Source organism: Botryllus schlosseri, chromosome 3 (assembly GCF_051294905.1).
Source record: "Botryllus schlosseri isolate E-star chromosome 3, Bs_hap1, whole genome shotgun sequence".
In the NCBI taxonomy this organism is placed as follows: Eukaryota; Metazoa; Chordata; class Ascidiacea; order Stolidobranchia; family Styelidae; genus Botryllus; species Botryllus schlosseri.
In genome coordinates, this window is record NC_137238.1 from 11,431,027 (window position 1) to 11,453,319 (window position 22,293).

The window sequence follows — 22,293 nt, forward strand, 5'->3', positions numbered from 1 at the left end:
TATTTATTTATATGCTAAGAATTTTAATTATGACAAAAACACGAAACACTCGGGTGAAATTCACAAAATCTGCAAACCTCGCTCTACATCAAGGCTATTTGACCTACGCACTGCTCGGAATGCAGCAACCAAGACAATTGCTTTGTACTGTCCTATATATATTTCCGTGCAGTGGTTCTCGAACTGGGGGGCGTGAATGCATCTGAAGGGAGGTGCGAAGCTGAAGTTGAATGAAAACGCTTTGCGCACTCCGCACGATTTAACCCCAGCTTATAGTTTATTGCTTTGTGTATTGTCCGACTTTGATATTACAGAATTCTCTCGGAAACAACCATAACCTTCCATGCCACCAAACTATCCGTCGGGATTGCTAGCATGCTGGTTGCTGTTTTTAATATGTTTTGATATCATGATAGCGGGGGTTGGACGCGAAATTTTTCACTATCATAAAGGGAACGTGTCTAAAAAACTTTGAGAACCACTGTTTTAGTGTCTTTATAGAATAATGTGGATAGTTGTTTAAAGAGAGGTAACAATGTATCATGTTGAACATTGTCTCGAATCATGACGGCAAACAGTTATTTTTTTATAATTTACCGCCACTTTCTCATCACCTAACATCAACGCATTCACTGCACAGAATTTATTACCAATGTAATTTAGAAGTATATTAAAATACGCTGGAGAATATAGCTAAAAATTTTCACTCGGCCCGCCAACGTATTTTCTACTTCTCATTTGGCCCGCGGAAGAAAATAATTGGCCACCCCTGGCCTAGGGCCTAGGCCCAGGTGGGTGTCTGATTTCAATAAGTACTCCATGTCGTTTCGACGCCTTGCTATTTTTTCATTGCATCGCAGTCTTGTGATGTTTTGAAAGGAAGGAAAGATTAACAAATTGATACTGATATCAAAAACTAGGCGTAAAATACTTACTTTTTTACAGACTTATAGGAATTTACTTTTACTTCTACTTCAGTAGAAATTGACGCCGTTACTTCGACTTCTTTTTGAGTACCTATGGGACTTCTACTTGAGTACCTATGGGGAGTACTTTGACCACCTCTGATGAAGTCACATTGGTTATAGCTATGACCCAACAGCACCAAAAAATACGTCTCAGAACAGGCTGTTTTTAGCACTAAAATGCAAAATTTCAAATCACACATTATAAAAAATCTTGACGTGATAGGAAAAACGCGTCTCCATATTCGTGATCAGCGTACTAAAATTGACTTCGTAGTCAACATTTTTGCCAAAAAAACAAAAATCATGCTGACCAGTGAAATTAAAGTATGGACCGCAAAGGGTATAATTTTGAGTCGACACGGTGCGAGAGTTATCTGTTATTATTTGATGAATTTATTGCAAAAATCCTGCGAAATTCTTTACATACCCAACGTCACTGTGTTGGCTACTGTAGCCAACAAGCGAGACACGCCGAAAATATGGCTTGATCATGAGAATCTGCGGACCTGTGCTTTGAATTCATGATATGATTTGTCTGAATGTTTTTTTTCTTCTGGAAAATATTGACCAAGACCGTAGGGATGAACTAGTGTAAGTATGTGTAACGAGCTAGTTAAGGTCTATGAAACTCATTCATTTCGATGCCAACCCCTTCTGCGTCAGGGCACATGAACACGTAAAGCTTTGGCCAACATGCCGCTGATAAAATGCGGTGCAAAGAACATCAGCGGCTACAAAACCTTGGCCAAAAATGACCGTCGCTGGATATGCTTTCGATATGGATACGGTCCGTTGTCGGCACCGAATATTACCGTTCTTGCAATCTGAGTAGACAGTAGTACAAATGTGACCTGCAGAGGGATTTAATTCACCCTGATTTGAAATCATGTGGGCAAGACATGTTTTCTGGAGCTGTGTTGGGTAGAAGTGTGGTGTACGCATTCTGCATATATCCTACATATCTGTAAGATCGTAGCATACTACTGTAATATCAGACATGAATTCCTTTTCGTTGGTGAGGCTCGAATCACGAGATATCACAAAAATTCAGGTTCTGGTGATAGTTTAAAATCTGTTTTATGGTCAATAAAGCTTTTATGAATTTTCAAGTTAGAATGAGTTAAAGAGTCGAACACACAGTATCGTGACTTTATTTACTCTTCTCGAATACTCGCGAGACAGAAAACAGGAAATCAAAAAACAAAAACAGAACACAAGTTGGAGCAACGTGTCATAAGGTAGCAAGCTTTAATGTCCCTATTATCATTGATCGTTTTGCACCTTATTTTCAAAGACTTAAGGCAAACACCTCAACACAAAAATGTGGGTTTTTCACCCTTTCGGCAAACTGGAGCCGCCGGGACCTTTGTTTCAGCTCTCAAAAACGATTTTTGCCATTAAGTATTTTCACTCGTGGAAAATATGCTGTATTTTGAATAGGATTGCAAAACAGATTTTAAGACCTGGCCTTGTAAGCACTATAGTAGACGTTATTGTACAACACCCAAAAACTAGTTTTGCCGAGAAGGGTTTTAGTGAAATATAGTGGAAATCAAAACGAGGGGAGAAGTTGCCTTTCTAATGAGACACTAGATAGCTTGAGGAAGCTATAGTAGCCAATTTGTTGCACATCTGAACAAAATGTTGTAAAGTATCTTCATCTTCCTTTTGTATGACAATTTTCGGTTAGTTTGTGCAAATGAAATTTATTTTACAAAAATTGTGCGAATGGAGCTCAAAAAGGTTAAAAAGCAATGGCCTAAATTATTTCACAAATAAATCTGAGGCACAATTTCAAATGCTTCCGTGGCCCACCAGTGGTCCAGGGTCTACCAGTTGATACCCTGTCCTAGCAGTGGTTCTCAACCTTTTTGTGTTCGTGGAGCCCTTTCGGACAGTCACGGACTCCGTGGACCCCCACGAAGTTTCCGTTCAAATATAGGTAAAGTATCGTGCAATCGTCATCTGTGACGTGCAAATGATAACTGTGGTCTTAGTTTTAAACAGCAGAAAATGACTATTCTTGAAAATAGGATCATACTATTCATGTAGAATTTGCGTTGACTTCTATTATTTCAGAGCCAATTCTGCAACTGCATCTTTTGAAACACGTGGTCGTGTCTTGAAAATCCGTTTTTTCTATTTGATATGAACGAGTGCCAAAAATACATTTCCACAACTATAGATGGTGACGAATAAAATAATTACGCGTTACGCTTCAGACGACACCTTTGGGTATGATCGCACAAATATGCCACCAAAATTAACAAGCAATTATTTTTAATGAACATATAGCGTCAAGCTCGGTCATTTCTATCTAGCAGCTTATCTTGAAGTTATTATGGAAAAGTGGCTATGTATATCACAGGAGAAGATGTATTTTTTGTAAACATTTCGACGTCACCGTGATTTACCTTACTCATTCAACTTTTTTTCCACAATGCCCAACAAAATATCTCTAAACAGCAAAAGGATTCTATTAGTAGGCTATTGACAATTTAGCAATAAAAATAGGTGTGCACAGTAGGATATTTCATCTCACATTGCCATTTTGTTGATGTGAGCTGGAGTTTTACTAGTAATGAATCGAAACTGCTTCGTGATTTTCCGAAAAATACGAATTTGTTTAACAACTATTTTGAAGCTTCGCGGACCCACAGGGGTCCGCGGGCCCCCGGTTCGGAGCCTCTGTCCTAGACACTGAAGCCTTATTTAGAGGGAAAGTGTGCGACATATGACGAGCTGCATCTACAAGTAGGGGAGATGTGGTACCGATCGATCCAAAATTGCAAAATTTCTGTGGCACTCTAATCCTCAGTCGAGAATAGCGGATCTTTTGCTGTCTCAACACTTTGACACAAGCTCTAACTATCGCATACATTTACATGGATATCTTCCTTTACACAAAATTTTCATAAACCTTTAAAATTTGTTGCTCGAACGTATCATCGGTCCCCACCCAGTGGGTCTAATGGCACACGACCATAGGACCTATAGGACATACGACTAAATTAAACTAAATGAAATTAAAATCAAATTGGTCAACTTGTTTTGTTGTGTACTATTATCTAAGCTACAGTATGCCAATAAAGGATGTTTCTTCGCCACCTACAAGAATAAAATATATTATATCAACTGAAATGTTGGGATAAAATCACGTTTTGATTTCCGCCGAAACTTACAAAATTAATGCCACATATATATTACCGGAAAATCGACATTTTCACTTTCAAATACCTCGTAATAGCGATATAACACCACTGGTAACTATGATTTAGAGCAGGGGCGGGCAACTTCTCCAGTCGGCGGGCCGGATATGGGAAAATTAAGTACTTGGCGGGCCGGATTGCTGAATCGATACGTTATTGACCCATTTATCCACTCCATATATACCAGGAATAAATCGTATTTAATGAATGTATTTTAACGACAGCAATGTCACTTCGATAATGACGAAGACGATTTGGATTTGAGAATAGCATTGTCAAGTAGGTGCCGCCATGGTATACCATGTCTGTTTCTCTCTGATCAATCAACAACACGGTGCAATCCTTAATTAAGACTTCAAGGCGTTCGATCGGCCCGGTACTCCAAATTTACCAAGATATAAATAAATTCATTGGGGTTGAGTATGTGACGAGATACCGTCGTTGTTCAACTGTTTGGCCTAATTAATCTCGATATTGAATTCATGACCTCGCGTCCTCTACGAAATTTGAAAAGTGACCCGCGAGCGGTTTTGAGTCGGCGACCCCTGGCATAAGCAGTGCCTTACAAAAGCCTAGAAGTGTGCCGTGCTACAATTCAGCGGTTAAGGAATCAAAATTAAGAAATATAGGCCTGGTGTAAATGTCCATTGCAGTCGACAAATACCATGATTACCACAAACGACATTAGGGTTGAGTACATCGTAAATGCTGATAATGCAAGTCTTCTCGCGCTTCGACGAACTTACTCGTAAGCTCCACTCTCGCACACTACGCACACACGTATATAATTACAGGCAGTCACTATAAAATTTAACGTGGTAAGCAATAGCAAGTAGTGGCGAATCTCGGCAGACTGGGGCCGCGGGCCACATTATCATGTAAGATGGAAAACTACGCGGGCCGGACAACATCCCTTCGCAGGCCGGATCCAGCCCCCGAGCCGTATGTTGACCGCCCCTGATTTAGAGCCTCTATATATGTAGGCGTGTTTCTGTTGTTAAGTGAGTAGTTGGTCCAAGTATTTTGCTTGATTTGGCTATGGTACCATAGGTACCCCACCCTATAAATATTGTAATTGAATTGAAAATAGTCAACTAAAGGATGGTATTGATTCAAAAAATATGTGCCGTTATATACCCTGATACAATCCCTATAATTCAAATCAAAAATTATGGCGAGTTTGTTAGTCTGGAAGGTGATATAAGAAAATGAGTATGTCGATTCAAATTTACTTTGCAACCCATAAAACGTAAATCATTTGTCACAGACTCCATACCTCACGCAGGTTGAAGTTTTTTGCATGCCAGGAAAGAATCTGCCAGCATGCCATTGTAGAAAAAGTCGCGTACTGTAATCATGAGATTATCACAGGGAATTCTTCAAGTATTTTCGGTCCCAGTGTCTCATCGGTATCACATCTTCCCTACAACAATGCACTATGACGTGTACGCCACAGAAGTACCTTCCTTCATTTTATATGTTTGCTTTCACTGTATCCATTGCAGTAATAGAGTGATTAAACTCGAAGACTTTTCGGGAGCCTCTTTTCGTCAGTTATCCGGACACTAGAGCAACAGGTTCAAAAATCTATATCAATGAGGAAAAGTTTGATGAACGATCGAAACGTATTCTTGAAGACACTGTTTTTGAAACTTACTTACACTGACGTGCGTGAACAGTGCGTTCATTTTCACATGTCTCAGATGCGAGTATTTTCGGAATGAGCCGCTTTATACGCTTGGGAATCTCGGCGAAAGATCACAATAATCCAGACCTTATTGCCGGAAGTATGGATAAACTGGCCGAACATCGGGACAAACATAAGGGCACAAGTCTAAATCAGTGCAAAACTGCGAAATCAGGACGGTGTGGCAACCCTGGCTATAGTACCAAATAAAAATATTAATAATAACAACGCCTTCGATTTGTCTTATCCAACCGCTCACGCATGCGAAATAAATGCATGTTTCATGGACTGATATGATATATTTTTTCTTACCAGCTCTGACTGCAACTTCGTCGAAAGGGAAAAGCATTGTGTCGGTGAGAAAACCAATTCCTAGTCAGCTGACACCTACAAATTAAAATTAATCATTGGCTGGACCAGTGATTCCCAAACACGGCCCCCTCAAGACGGTAAGACGATTTACGACATAAAATATAATTTCTACTTACAAAATACTCTTGCTATGAGTCTGGAGTTTTTAACTAGGATTGCAGGAATTGTTGGGATTTCTTATACTTCCAACCATTTTCGCGATCTAGGTAAAGCTTTGTTCGGTTTAGGCCAGTGGTTCCCAACCTTTTTCGACTCATCGCCCCCTTTTTAAGCTCAACGCCGATCATCGCCCCCCTGATTTTGTGAACCGAAAAATCGGTATCCAATCTGTAATCACCGGCAGTTTGATTAAAAAAAAGGTCAACTTATCGGCTCGCTGTCGAATTTTACGCTTTTTCAACTAAATTTCCAAGGGTTTACTAGAAAAAAAAAAATTCTCCGACTTGACTCAAATATAGCCGTTTTGAGGCGTCATCGCCCCCCTATCGCCCCCTTCGCTAATTTCGCCCCCTGTCGCCCCCTTTGTCCATTTTCGCCCCCCTATCACCCCTTCGTTATTTTCGCCCCCCTAGGCCGCCAAATCGCCCACGTTGGGAACCACTGGTTTAGGCCAAAGAATTTGCTTTAGACAGGGACAAAAGTCGAGCGATTCAGATCCGATCAGCCGTCAGAAGCGAAGGAAGAGTTTATGCGTTGTACAATTTCCGCGATCTTGTAGCCTTGTGGAGTTAAGATGTACTGGTTATGTTGTACAATTTCCGCAGCGTAGGTTTTGGTTTGTGGAGTTTCGATGTCTAAAGAACGTGTTATTTTAGATCAGTTTGCACCAGGGACGTCTTCTGCCGTCCTATTTCACGCTAGATTCTTCATCATTGTCACATTTTATTGCAGCACTATACAAGCTAAATGCTACCGGTACTACCGGTACAGTATAGAAATAGGCTATAAATGTTGTGTTCCGATATGCAGATCTGGTTATAAAAAGACAAAAGATGAATCAGAAAGCAGCACTGTTGCTTCATGCTATAAGCTTTTCATGTGATCCTATCATATGCGCAATAAATGGATTAAAGCAATCCCAAAAAAAGCTTTTGTTGCTTCAAGTAGACAAAAAGTTTGCCGTTTGCACTTTTCGGATGACGATTTCGAATATCTTTCAAGTGACAAGAAGACTCGGCGCTTGAAACGTCGTGGTGGTGTAGCATTATCTAGACTACGACTCAAATCTACTGCTGTGCCTCATGTTTCCCAACTTTGCCAAATTATCTAACAACCCCCAATCCGAGACCTCGAAGCACTAACTGCTCCTCATCTGCTCGCCTTTCCAGTGAGAATGCCCGAAGAGAAGAATGCAATGAGGAGTTTATTCAGCAAGAATGTGCTGTTGACGTACTCTCTTTGATAGAAAAGTTTCAGAAAGAGCTTCTCCCTGCTGGATATATCTTTCCTACTGGTGATGAGACATTAGGGTGGAGTGAAAAAAAGAAAAATTTTAATTTCAAAAAGTGCCTTTGATATTAGGTCCCAAATCTTGAATGAATTACTTCTATCATCGTTTCAGCTTCCTGCACCCTCTAGTGGCCGTGCAATTTCACCGGACGAGCCGACAATAGCTAATTTTGCCATATCTTGATACTTGCTTATGCTAGAAAGCTAGTTTTGGGCTCAAAAGCTGCGGAAGCAACATGTTTCTATCTCACTTCCATAGAACTTTGTCTCAAATTTGTACAGAAAAAAAGTTACAAGCAAATTACTGATTTTTAGACCGCCTTCAAAATGTCAGTTGGTTTTACCAGGTTTGCAATGCCAATTTGCATGTTACAATTTGTTACATTGCTGCTTTAACAACAAAATCTTGTTTGGCGGACCTATGAGTTGATTTATATATCAACTTAGCATAATTTTGATGAGGAAGAGAGAATGATTGAAGTTTCATCATAATGAATCATCACAAACCCTTGCCATGAACTTCGTGGAACGGGTATCTTTCTGTTAAACTCTACAACACACGATAGGCCTAGATCAGGGGTTCTCAACCTGGGGGGTTCTCAACCTACAATGCACGAGTGTTTTGCTCTATATGGACCCAATTTCATATATTTTTATTCTCTCATCAACATTCATAACAGTCCATACCATCAAACAATCTGTTGGGGTTGCTAGCAGCCCAGTTGGATTTTGTGATATGACGATAAGGGGGGCGCGAAATTTTTCACTATCAAAAAGGGGGGCGTCTCTAAAAAAATGTTGAGAACCACTGGCCTAGATTGTTCAAAAAGTGAATCAGTTACATTAAATCAGCTATATAATTTATTTATACCTCATACCTGTATGTTTTGTTGAAAATGATGATTTCCATATCACTTGAGACATTGTTAAACTGTTTATTATACATATTGTACAAGCTGCTGTACTCATCTTTGGAATATTCTGGAAAATTGATAATCAACCTTAAGTCTCCCAGTTGGAGTGATGATAACCCATTTTTAAAGTGTTCTGGTTTCTGGTGTATCTTTGAGTAGATCATATATTACTCTGGTATATTGGTGTTAAAACTGACTTCTCCATGTGCAGCGTCAAGGTTGCTGTAATATACTCTGCTATGTGTGTGTGCATTGAACTGATGTTGTCTAGTATAAGTACAGATTCAGAATTTCATCATGTTGGACTTATAGCAGATTGTGGTTTATCATATGTACAAGTAATTGACATAATATTAACAAGAAAAAGATCAAAGTTTGTTGTTGCTTGCAAGAAGTTGCACAGTGGAGAAACTTTTCAAAATGTTGATGGATTTCCTTCTGGAATACTCCCAATTAAAAGACAAGTGATTGAGGGTATGCTCAAATTTGATCACTTTAGTTGTGATCAAGCAACTGTCTTTAGCTGTCTTTTAGCTGGAAGTATTCCAGAAGGAAAACTATCAACACTTTGAAAAGTTTATTCACCGCTCAACTTATTGCAAGCAACGGCAGACTTGGATCTTTTTCCTGGTAACATTATGTCAGATACTTGTACATATGATAAGTCACAATCTGCTATAAGTCGAACATGATGAAATTCTGAATCTGTACTTATACTAGACAACATCAGTTCAATTCACACACATAGCAAAGCATATTACAGCGACCTGTTCATACACCCAGCGGCCTATAATACTACACATGGAGGAGTCAGTTTTAACACCAATATACAAGAGTATCATATGATCAACTCCAAGATACACAAGAAACCAGAACACTTTAAAAATGAGTTATCATCACCCCTACTGGGAGACTTGAGGTTGACTCTCAACGTTCCAGAATATTCCAGAAATTAGTACAGCAACTTGTACAATATGTATAATATATAAAACAGTTTAATAATGAATAAGTGATATGGAAATCATCATTTTCAACAAATCATACAGGTACGAGGTGTATAGAAATTATATAACTGATTTACTGTAACAGATTCACTTTTTGAACAATCTAGGCTAGGCCTATCGTTTGTTGCAGAGTTAAGCAGGAAGCTACATTTTTTACCAAGTTCATATCATAAAGGTTTGTGATGATGTGTAATATGATCAGAGGTGGTCAGTAACGAAGTACTTCTACTTTTTCGAAGTACTCAAGTAGTTTTCCTCTACTTCTGGTACTTACTCGAGTAGATAGAATCTTCGCTACTTCTACTTCTACTTCATAATATCTAGTGATCTACTTACTTACTCTTCGGTATTTGCAGTTTGTCAAGTAGAAGTAGTGTAACCCTCCAATTAGAAAGAGAAACTGGGGAATTCTTGGGCTGTTTTCACGGAGTTCTAACTTTCAAATTTAGGAAAATTTAAGTCAAACCCAGAATTTCCATCGCGCTTCACATCTAGTAGATATTGAGTTACAAATATGTTTTCACGAAAGTGAATCTTATTTAGGTTGCAGGTTGCATTGCACCACATTGTCGTCCATATGTCATATTTCGTCACAGTAAATATGGCCCAACATAACGTTTGAAACTACCGTCTCGCCATCTAGCATTTACCCATCATATCGTAATCGAACAGCCCATGGCGTGTCCCAATCTGGAAAAGTGGGCTCTGACTTTTTGAGCGTTAGATCTGTTTTAGCAGACCACCGTTACAACTGTCACGACAAGAGGCATAAAATACATTTCCGCTTTTCTGATGTAATATTGGAAGTTGCTGTTCAATTCGCAGTATCATTACTTAGAGTTCTAATTAGTTTCGGTTCTTTTGTCTGGAGAACATATATGTTTAAATTTAAAAGCAAGTGTAGCATCGCCGTCTATTTTCCTACAATACAATTACACCATATGGCATTTAACGTTACGCCATATTTCTTTATCATCGTATACGAATCGCGCAAAGTGTTAACATCGTATCCATACAACTTCTCCGTATTGCTCTTCGACTAAACTAAAGGCCATAATGTGCGTGAGAAAACATGCCATGACATTTTCTAAAACGGGGTGTTTTAGTAAACAAAAGATTAGTATCTCATTTCCATAGCAAAACAATCATTTGGATCTCATGATTCAGTCGAATGCTCATGCTGTTTGAAATTTATACCTTCTGGGATGCATCAATATGCATTAATACATGAAGTTCTCTGCACATTCCACATAGCTCAATTTGCAGCTTTTGAAAGTCCAATGCGAACGTATTATTACCGTTTTCAAAACTACTTACTTACTTGAGTAGATTTAAAGCCAGCAAATTCTACTTCTACTTCAAGTAGTTTTAGGTTGCTTATGGAAGAAGTACTTCTACTTGTACTTGAGTATATTTTTGCGTCGCTACTTCTACTTCTACTTGAGTAGCTTTCTTGACTACTTTGACCACCTCTGAGATTAAAGTTCAATCATTCTCTCTACTCATGAAAATTATGCTAGGCTGATATATATATCAACTCGTCCACAACAGGTCCACCAAACAAGAATTTGTTGTTAAAGCAGCAATGTAACAAATTGTAATATGCAAATTGGCATAGCAAACTTGGGAAAACCAACCAACATTTAAATGGCAGTCTAAAAATCAATAATTTGCCTGCAAATTTTTTTCTGTACATTTTCAAGACAAAGTTCTATGGAAGTGAGATAGAAACATGTTGCTTCCGCAGCTTTTGAGCACAAAACTAGCTTTCCAGTATAAGCTGGAATCAAGATATGGCAAAATTGACAATAATTGCACGGCCACTAGAGGGTGCAAGAACCTGAAATTATGATAGAAGTAATTTATTCGAGATTTGGGACCAAATATCAAAGGCACTTTTTGAAATTCAAATTTTTCTTTTTTAACTCCACCCTAATGAGACATTGCAGTTCCATCTTATACCTTCGTCAAATGATATTCATCAAACGCCCATACTCACAGCTTCTGTGATAGTATCGAAGGACATGAAGATTCATTCATTCATCAAAAGCAAGCCCGTTCCGCCTTCCGCTTATGACGATTTATTGAATGCAAGTTACGTTCATAAGACATCCCAATTTAACAACTGTTTTGCCAGATGCAAATCGCTGTCCAGTGGCGATAGTAATTTCAACCACATAGAATCGGCTGTGTCTCTATTGGAGGAGTACCTTACTCTGCAGATATCATCTACGAACTGTGAAGATTTCAGCCCAACGTTGATCGGATTTATAATTGAGCAATTGTAACTTTGTCAAGTGACCCTCTATTCCCGGAGATACTCGACAGATCTTCCAACCACTGCCTTCATGTTTTGTTTTTGATTTTGTGGTATTCATGGTGCTTGTCGACTACTATGGTCATTTACACCAGGCCGATATTCTTTGTATTTTCCGTAACTGCCGACTTCTAGCACGGCCCACCTCTAGGCTTTTGTAAGACACCGCAGACGCGGATGAGGTGACGAGGAGGACCCTAGGTAAACCTCCAACACTTAGGTATCGGAATCCGGAAGTCGACCTCGGTCGGACTCGAACCAGCACCCATTGGTGTTGCAGCCGCGGACTACCTTCATGTGAAAATTTACAATCCAGCTCTCTATAAACAACTGCTGAAATTTTTGCTTTGTCTTCAGTACGCCACCTTCGCAGATTAGGTGAAGATATGACAGTGTCGCCAGGCAAACTTGATACGTGGTATCTGAAGGAAAGGACTAAATCTTTATCCGACCAAGAAAAAATTGTAACCTTGATGATAGACGAGGTTTATACAGCACAGCGCGTGAAGTATACAAATAGTTCTTTCATCGGGTTAACGGAAAGTGGCAATCCCGCGAAAACGGTGATAACATTCATGGTGCAATCACTTTTCGGGAAGTACAAGGATGTGGTTTGTCTCATTCTGGTTGACAAACTTGACACTGAGACGCTGCGAACATGATTTGATGAAGTGATGGAAAAGATCAACGATATACTACTGGTGTTAGCAATATCAACAGACAATCATATCTGTAACCGGTGAGTTTTATATCATTGTTTGTTTTTGAAGTTGTAAAACAGGCTTACAATTCTTTTTTAGGAAATTCTTCATGGATCTCTGTCATGGAGAAGAAGAAAAACCGAAGAAAAACTTAAGAAAGATTCGTAAACTGACTTCCAAGGCTTCTGCAAAATACTAAATTCTAGTGATGGTGTGAACGTGAGGTTCACGTTCGCGTTCTGTGTGTGAACCTCGGAAATTTAGAGGTTCGCGTTCACAACAGAACCTTGGTAGGTTCTACACTGTGAACCTTTTTCATATATTACAATTTTCACTTCATTACAACATCTTTGGTTCATATTTATTGCATTTCAACTGCGGGCCACTCTATACATGGCGCTGGCAGCATTAAAAATCAACACTAAACAAGCATGCACCTTGACAATCTCAAATGTTTTACTTGCTTTGTTACAAAAGTTTGCTCGAAATATCCAGGTTTCCGTTTGTGAATATTGAGTGACTCTCTGTTGTGAGTTTGACCGGCATTCAAAAACATCACGAGCAATATGCGTACTTGCGTAGTCAGCGAATTATGCTTATTCAACCAATCAATGAAGTTGATACCGTTTTCTGATGAAAAAAAATCTAGCAGGCGTACGGGGTCAATCTTGACTTCATATCTTTACTGCATCAATAAAACCAAATCCATACGATTGAGGTGTTGGCCACTGCTGTGTAGTGTATAACTTGTTAATGTGGTAATATTTGTAGCGAGTATAGAAACCTGTTTTACACTCAGCTCAATATCAATGTAGCGATACTCAGACGCCGAATACATTGTCCGGTCTGGTCTCGACCGTTAAGGCGTAAGTTTATGTTCCCTGGTAAGTCCTCGTCGAAATTGTTGGCAAAGCGACGGAAGATATGGATTTATGAGAGTAGTATATCCTTTAATTGCCTCAGTTGATACATTTAGGGTGAAGATAATAAAGTTGGATTAGCAATAAAGTTGATTAGCGCGTTCGTCAGGATTTATCTACCCAGGATTAAGGAAACCGGTTGATCGCGGCGCATAAAGTTAGTGTTAATCTCATGATTTAACAAACTGGAACAACTGTAGATTTCTAGTTATCTATAGAAACTGCGTACCATTCCTACGTCTAATCATTCCGGATAATGACCGTGCCTATTGTCTCCTAGGTTATGGCTTCACTAAACAATCAACGAATTATGTATTCCTACCCGCCATTGCAAAGCGATATCCGTTTCTTAGCTGTACCGTACGAATTGGACACGACTTTCATTTCGCGATGATGATAATTCTACCTGTTAAAGTGGCAGTATCGTCATTAGCAGGCTGCTGCTTCATTATGGAGATTGTGGGATCTCTAAGTTTCATTCATCAACTATAGCAGCTTATGTATAACGCATTTTCGGATTATGATGCAACAGATAACGTCACTTGATTGAAAACGCGGGACACCACGAAACCATCGCGCGTAACCTTCTCCAACTTCATGCGTCGCGATTAGCAGTATTTAATCACACGATTAGCATTCTTTCGGATCAGCCAACTTTATTATCTCCACCTTCGGGGACATATAAAACACCAATATGTAGGCCTACTTCGGAAATGTGGTATTATGTGGCCCGAGTCGTCGGTAGGTATCGTGTACAGTACATTAATATAGGCTATCACATCATCGAAAGATAGGGTTGGAATTAGCAATATGACGTCACGTGACGTCATGAGGTTCACGTTCGTGTTCACACAGAACCTTTCAAAAAGGTTCGCGTTCACACGAACCTGAACCTTTCAGAGGTTCACACCATCCCTACTAAATTCTGCCATCGTGACGTCAGCGCGACAACCGACTGTGACGTCACCGTGATAACTGACATCTCTCTTGTTATCTATTGTGTTATTTCCTAATAAATATGAACAAAAGCCATGTCCTTGATGTTTTGCGAAGTCTTTTGCAGCTGCTAGGTTCTATCGACTCAGGCCTACTTCAGGGCACGTCCGATTCGGTAGGCCTACAAAGTCGTTGCTAATTACGATCACGGCCATGTTTCCCGAATGTTATACATGTATTGCTCCAACTCTATCCTCATAGAAGTTAAAAGTCAATGTACGCGTGATACTAGACGTTACGGCCTAAAGCAGACAAACTACAATGAATCGTATAGGCCTGTAATTTTGTTCTCTTAGAGAAAATACCACAAACAATTAGGGTATTTCCGTTTACCTGTGTGTGTGAAAGATTATCGCAGCTAAATTACAAATCCATGCTGACCACACAGCACTATAAGCTCCCATTTGATGTCATCTTTTACTATTGATTACTAACAGGACCGTAACTGCCACACCCCAAAACCCCCATTTGGGGGGGGGCGAGTTCTAAGGGGGCCCAAAATTATTTCGTGAATTAGCATAAGTTATGGAGTATTTTTTGAAAATTTATGCAACTATTTCAAAATTTTTTCGCACTCCTCGCGATTTCAGATAGCCAAATATCTTTAATATTGGGTACTCATCCCCACGAAAAAATACGCAACATTTTTAGAAATGGCATATCAGCGTTGGCCATTACCGCGCCACGACGCACCAAGACATATAAAGTTTTAGCTTATGTATCATGCTACTCCAAGAAGTATGCCAGAACAATTGGCAGCGAGAAAACCTTGGCCGAAAATGACTGCCCTTATGCTGACCGAAAACTTCGTTATATATACAAAATACATATAGTTTAATTGTCAATAGGCCCTTAAGCGACTGGCGCCGAATGTTCCCGTCTTGGCGATCTGAACCTCACAAGACAAATAGCATCCCACAGGAAAAAATTATAAGCCAGTGAAAAATACCAATTTGAAATCGTGTTATCTTTTAGTTTGGTACGTTTGGGAGATTCTATATTTTTTTTTATATAGCAGACAGGTCACGAAATAACATTATGTAACGAAGTCATACCAACGGATCCGCCCGCCCGAAGATGTTTAATTATTATTTACGGGCTCTACAGTTTCCAAGACACCTCACTCAGCTCAAACGGTAAATCTGATTACGTGAGAGGAGAGGACAAGAAATGGATAGCACTATATATGCAATTCCCGACTTTTATCATAAATTAACGAAAATTTTCGCTCTCCGCGCAGACTCGCTAAACCATACAGCTATTATTTCGTGGAAGAAGCGTACAACGTGATGGGGGGTCTGTTTATCCCCGTATGGGAGCCCAAGACTCAAGTTATTTTTGGGCGGGGCCTGACGAAGTGCTGTTTCATTCCTGCTAACGAGTAAACACCCAAAGATGTCTAATTATTATTGAGTGGTCCTATTTTTTCAAACACCACCTCACTCAGCTCTATTGGTAAATCAGATTAAGTGAGCAGAGAGAGGATAAAAGTTGATATAGATGCAATTCTCGGTCATATTGACCGATTAAATGATGAATTAGAGAAATTTCTCGCTCTTCGCGCATTTTAGGCGAGAAAGTTTACTCACTAAACGGCTCCCAATGTAGACGATAAGTAGCGATAAACAGCATATAGCGTGAGGGGGGTCTGGGGAAGTTAGGTTTATCACCCTGTGTGGGGCCCAAGACCAACGTTCTTTTTTTGGGGGGGAGGCTGACGAAGTGCTGTTACGGCCCTGATTACTAACCTACTAACGTTTTTTTTACTGAGATTGCCGACTTGACGATATAACAAATTAGCGTGTTAATTGCGAAACGTTGTGTTGCGTCTGGAATTACGAGAGCTTACGTGAGTTCAAAGTGCTCTTGCGTGAGCTGGTCGCAAAAGGTTTTGTAATACCAATTTTTACATTATGCGGTGATCGCATTCGAGAGAGCTCGTTATCGCTGGCGGAGATTCTGATTTACCGCTTTGTTTTGGAATGCCCCCAAGAACTGCTTTGATATCACGTACGTTGACGATCATTTTACGAATAGCTCGGGGGTTCTCAGCCCTTTCTTGGCCGGGGCCCATTTTCCGGTTGGAAAAGGTGCTGTGGCCCACCTCTAATCTTAAAGTCAAATTTTCAAGTTGAATGAATATCGTCCAACAAACGGCCAACGAAATAATCTTCTAGCTCCCCCAGTTGGGGGTTTGGGTGCAGCATTCACGGCCCTGGTAGATCATATGCTAAAACTTCTGAGTATTTTATGATCGTCCGCTGCTCCATTCGCTTCGCGAAACACAATGATCGAATTCCCACATACACTGTGTGATTGGGATTTTAGTCCGGCTATTGAGGGGAATAGTAAAATCATTCAAAGCCAGCTTCAAACAATTCATTGGTGAAAGCTGGGGTACTACAGAGGAGTGGAGGAAGATTTTCTTATTATGCATGCTGTACAATGTACTACATTGTATGTCACGTACTGAACCAACTGAAGTTGCGATGTCGGAATATTCAATCCAGTGATACTATCAATTCATGTAACTCTTACATCATGCACATTGATTACAGGCATGAAATTTTAAACAGACTCCAAATATTAATGCACTCCGCTGAATCCTCAATCCATTACTATTCGTTGCGGTGGAGCAGTATACCTCCACCAGAAGCTGCTAATAATTTGTAATTATGGCCATTTTAACTTACAATAATACGACCTGCCGTAGTACAGCAAATCTATACATCAATTGCACTTCATTCCGAGTTTATTGCACACCCCTTTCAACGGCATACGACATTGTGACCCTGCCGGAGTACTTGGTTACTTCAGCATTACCTTCCAGCAGGTATTCTATACGCGAAATTATGTTAGTTCCTGTTGGCCATAGGTAGTCATAGCCAGTGGAAAAAGTCGCCGTTTCTGCCTCCCATTTTCGACTTGAAATGCTGACTCCATACGTACCACTACGTCTTATCAGAGTCGGATGAAAAGCTTAATGTATCCTACGTATAATCAACTAATATGAATTTATTTTTTAGCGATTAACACAACAAATATTACTAAACTAACATTATTTCTAAAAACTTCCAAATAGCTCTGCGGCCCACCTCAAATGCTCTTGTGGCCCACCAGTGGGTCATGGTCCACCCTTTGAGAACCCCTGACCTAGCTCGATCATCACTAGACCAAGTTTTTGTTGCACTAAAATCGTGAGAAAGTTGCACTTAATTTTGACAGAAATTGCAGTGAAAATATGCATTTATTATTGTTGTTGAAGTAGTAGGGTATTAGATAGGTTCCGTTCTATAACCTAGTTCCTGCAGAGCTGTCGAACTTGTTACTTCGCCATTACACGGACATTCTGGGGGGACCGCGAAGAAATTAAACTTTCCCGGTACACAGCGAGAAACTTACGGAATGCGGGAATAACCAACCTTCTACTAAAATACCAAACAGCATAGCGATAACCCGATCCCCATGAAACAAGTCAAATAACAAACCCCAAACCTCTTAGAACTGCAAACTTGACCGAAGGCGTTGTAGAAAAGCTCACTCTTAGCAACTTTAACAAAATCAATAGCCTGAATAAGCTGACCCAGTGAAACAAAATCAATGGCCGGAATAATGTGACTGAAAATGTAATGTTGCAGTAAAAATTGGTATGAAAACTAGAGAAAAGTTGCACTATAAAATCCCTTCAAACAGCTTAAAACACAATATTACATAGATTTTGAGTGTCTAGGAAGCTGTCGGGAGCTGTAAATATAGTTGCAAAAACTTGCCCTAGTAATCACTCATCATCTTCCGAAGTCTTGCTCTCGGACGCTGTACTTGAAATGCTAGACAGCCAAGTTACAAACACTGAACACACCCAATTCGTGTTAATGTCATTTCCATTGCATGTTGAATCTTTGAATATTAAAACCGTGTTTTCATAGTTACTATTTTAACACTACGACGCTTTCCACATTATGCTATCAGGATTGATCCATATATTTACTTTTTGTCCAGGGTTGATCGGTGCAGAATGCCGGGGTGAGTATATGATTGATCATTTCATTAATATTCATTGCCGCAACAAAAAATAAACCTCTGCCAAATTATTGAAATTGAAATTTGATTTTATCATCCGCTTCAGTGGTGATTGTCAAGCTTCTAGCTAGACACCTTTTTCCAACGGTAATGTTAGATGAGATTCCCACTCATAAATTAAATGCAGCAAGAAGAGGGCAAGAGCTATTTTCAATAAAAGATATCACATTACAAGCCAAGTTCAACGATAGCTGATATGGCGTTTGTCAGGTGCGATTTGCGTTCAACCGATTCAGGTTTCGTCTCAGGATTGTTAATAACGGACGCAGAAATACATTTTCACATGTTGTTAATCAGTTGTTTTTCTTCCGCCACACAACTACTGGAAAGTATGTTATCCACATGATGAACACGTTCAATGGCCACTCAGTAATACTATTTGACTTTTGGTTTTGAAATGATGGGCCACAGAAGTAATTGTAAGTGAACCACAGAAGTAATTTGAAATTTTACGTCGTTGCTGTGAACTGTAGTTTGCTTCCACTGACTAGTGAAGCATATGCAATCTATTTCGTCAAATCTTTATTCGGCTGACTCTCATCAGGAGCGAACGCCAGTAAATGCTATAAGAAAAACTCGAAATAATTAGGAAGAAAATCGCTGCGGCGTGATGATACTAAGTATGCACAAGCTCACGAATGACATGTCAAAAACGGAGTTTGTTACATTGGTTTCGAGTTGCACGTTAATCTGTACATTACAGTCTTAACTCGACTCAAATGGAGCAATTTGCAATACCACCGAGTAAAGTCAGAATCATAACAACCTGCTTATCATTCTTACATGTACTGTACAGTTTATAAGCGAACATCAAAGCTTGCAATAGTTTTAATCAAGTAGCATTAATAATAACGCGGCAAAAAATACGTTCATATTGCCAAATTTATTCCACTCGAAGCTATTCGACTGACTCTCATCAGGAGCGAACGCCAGAAAATTCAATCAATCAAATTTGAAATATAAAAGAATTCTTTTCTTTGTGACGTAAAAGCTGCAAGAGCAGGTCCTCTGCCGCCAGAAGAAGCATCTGTATACCCTGGGAATATTTCCTTAGTGTTGTGTTGTCATTTGGCCATTTTACAGCTGAATTTCTGTCTGTTACACCGTACCGCGTGTTTTTATGCGCCGTTCGCGACTCTGTGTACTTGTAATTTTCAATTCACAGCGACATAGCGACATAGGGATAACCCAACGCCTCTGAAACAAGTCAAATAACGCACCCAAACTGGACTGACCCAGGACTGATAACTCGACCGAAGGCGTTGCAGAAAAACTCACTATTGGCTGCTTTAACAAATTAGCCTGAATAAGGTGACCCAGAGAAACAAAATAAATAGCCCGAATAAGGTGTCTCAGTCAAAATGTAATGTTGCAGTAAAAAAAGATATGAAAAATAGAGAAAAGTTGCAAAAAGTTGCACTATAAAATCCCTACAAACAGCTTAAAACATCAAAGTACATAGAATTTGAGTATCTAGGAAGCTGTCGGAGGCTGTAAAAAACTTGCAAAAACTTGCCCTAGTCATCACTCATCATCTTCCGAAATCTTGCTCTCGGACGCTGTACTTGAAATGCTAAGCAGCTAAGTCACAAACACCGAACCCGCCCAATTCGTGTTGATGTCATATCCATTTCATGTAGACTCTTTAAATATTAGAACCGTGTTTTCATAGTTACTATTTTAATATTACGACGCTTTTCGCATTATGCTATTAAGATTGATCCATATATTTAATTTTTGTTCAGAGTTTTTCCTTTCATCTGGTTCGAGTAAGTATATGATTCATCATTTTTTTTTAAATTCATTACCTCCACAAAAAAACTAAACGTCTGCCAAATTAATGAAATTGAAATTCGATTTTATCATCCTCTTCAGTGGTGATTCTCAAACTTCAAGCTAGACACCTTTTCCCTACGGTCAATATAAATGAGATCCCCAGTCATAAATTAAATGCAGCAAAATTAGCGCAAGAGCTATTTTCAGTAAAAGATATCATATTACGAGCCAAGTTCGACGATAACTCATATGGCGGTTGTCAGGTACGATTTGCGTTCAACCGATTCAGGTTTCGTCCCAGGATTGTTATTAACGAACGCAGAAATACATTTACACATGTTGTTAATCAGTTGTTTATCCTCCACCACACAACTACTGTAAAGTATTTTATCTACATGATGAACACGTCGAATAGCCACTAAGTAACACCATTTGACTATAGCACGGTGGCTATGATATGATGGGCCACCGAAGCAATTGTACGTGAACCACAGATGTAATTTGAAAATTTACGATGTTGCTGTGAACCATAGCTTGGTACACGGACTATCGAAGCATAACCGATCCCTTTCGTCAAATTTTCATTCGGCTGACACTCATCAAGAGCGTCAATATAAATGCTATCAGAAAAATGCGAAATAATTAGTAAGAAAATCGATGCGACGTGATGATACTAAGTATGCACATGCACAAGCTCATGAATGCCATATCAAAAACGGAGTTCGTTACATTGGTTTCTAGTTGCACGTTGATCCGTATATTATTGTGTTAACTCGACTCAAATTGATCAATTTTCAATGCCACCGAGTAAAGTCAGAATCATAACAAATCTGTTTATCATTATAACATGTACTGTACAGTTTATAAGGGAAAACTAAAGATTGCAATTGTTTTAGTCGAGTAGCAATAATAATAATGCAGCAAACAACACGTTCATATTGCCAAATTTATTCCACTTGAAGCTTTTCGACTGACGCTCATCAGGAGCGAAAGTCAGTAAATGCGAACAATCAAATTCGAAATATAGAAAGCATTTTTTCGTTGTGACGTAAAAGCTACAAAAGTCGGTCATCTGCCTCCAGAAGGAGCATATGTATACCATGGACCGTAACTGCCGTACCCCAAACCCCCCAATTGGGGGAAGGGGCCAAATTCGTGAATTAGCATAAAGTAGACACTATGTTTCTATTATATATGCAGCTTTCTAAAAAAATTTTAGCGCTTTGCGCGATTTCAAGTTGCCAAATATCTTGATTACTTAGTACTCTTCCCCATAGAAATTGACATATCGGCGTTGGTCATTACCGCGCCACGACGCACCAAGACGTATAACGATTTAGGAAATATTGCATGCGACTCCAAGAAGTGTGCCAGAACGATCGGCAGCGCGAAAATCTTGGCCGAAAAGGACTGCCCTTAAGCTGACCGAAAACTTCGTTATATATACAAAATACATATAGGTCATTAGGTTTAATTGTCCATAGGCGCCTAAATGACTGGCGACGAATGTTCCTGTCTTGTTAATCTGGACCTCAGAACACAAATACCATCCCGCAGGGAAAAATTATCTGCTAGTGAGGAAATACCAATTTGAACTCGTGTGCGTCTTATTGGTACGTTTGGGCAATTTTTTGATATAGCAGACAGGAGGTCACGAAATAACATCATATAACGAAGTCATACCAACGATTCCGCCAGCCCGAAGAAGCTTATTTATTATTTACGGACCCTACAGTTTCCAAGACACCTCACTCAGCTCTACCGGCAAATCTGATAACGTGACCAGAGAGGACAAGAAATTGATAGCAATATATATGCAATTCCCGATCTTATTGACCGATTTTATTATGGATTATCGAAAATATTCTCGCCTGGCGCTGGCTCACCATACGATACAGCT

At 39.5% G+C, this 22,293-nt stretch overlaps 1 protein-coding gene across 1 annotated transcript in view; it reads left to right on the forward strand.

Moving 5' to 3' along the window:
- LOC145434831 (lutropin-choriogonadotropic hormone receptor-like) overlaps positions 1 to 22,293 on the forward strand; it is a 509,016-nt gene that overhangs the window by 293,562 nt on the left and 193,161 nt on the right. The gene's annotated exons all lie outside the window — the stretch shown is intronic.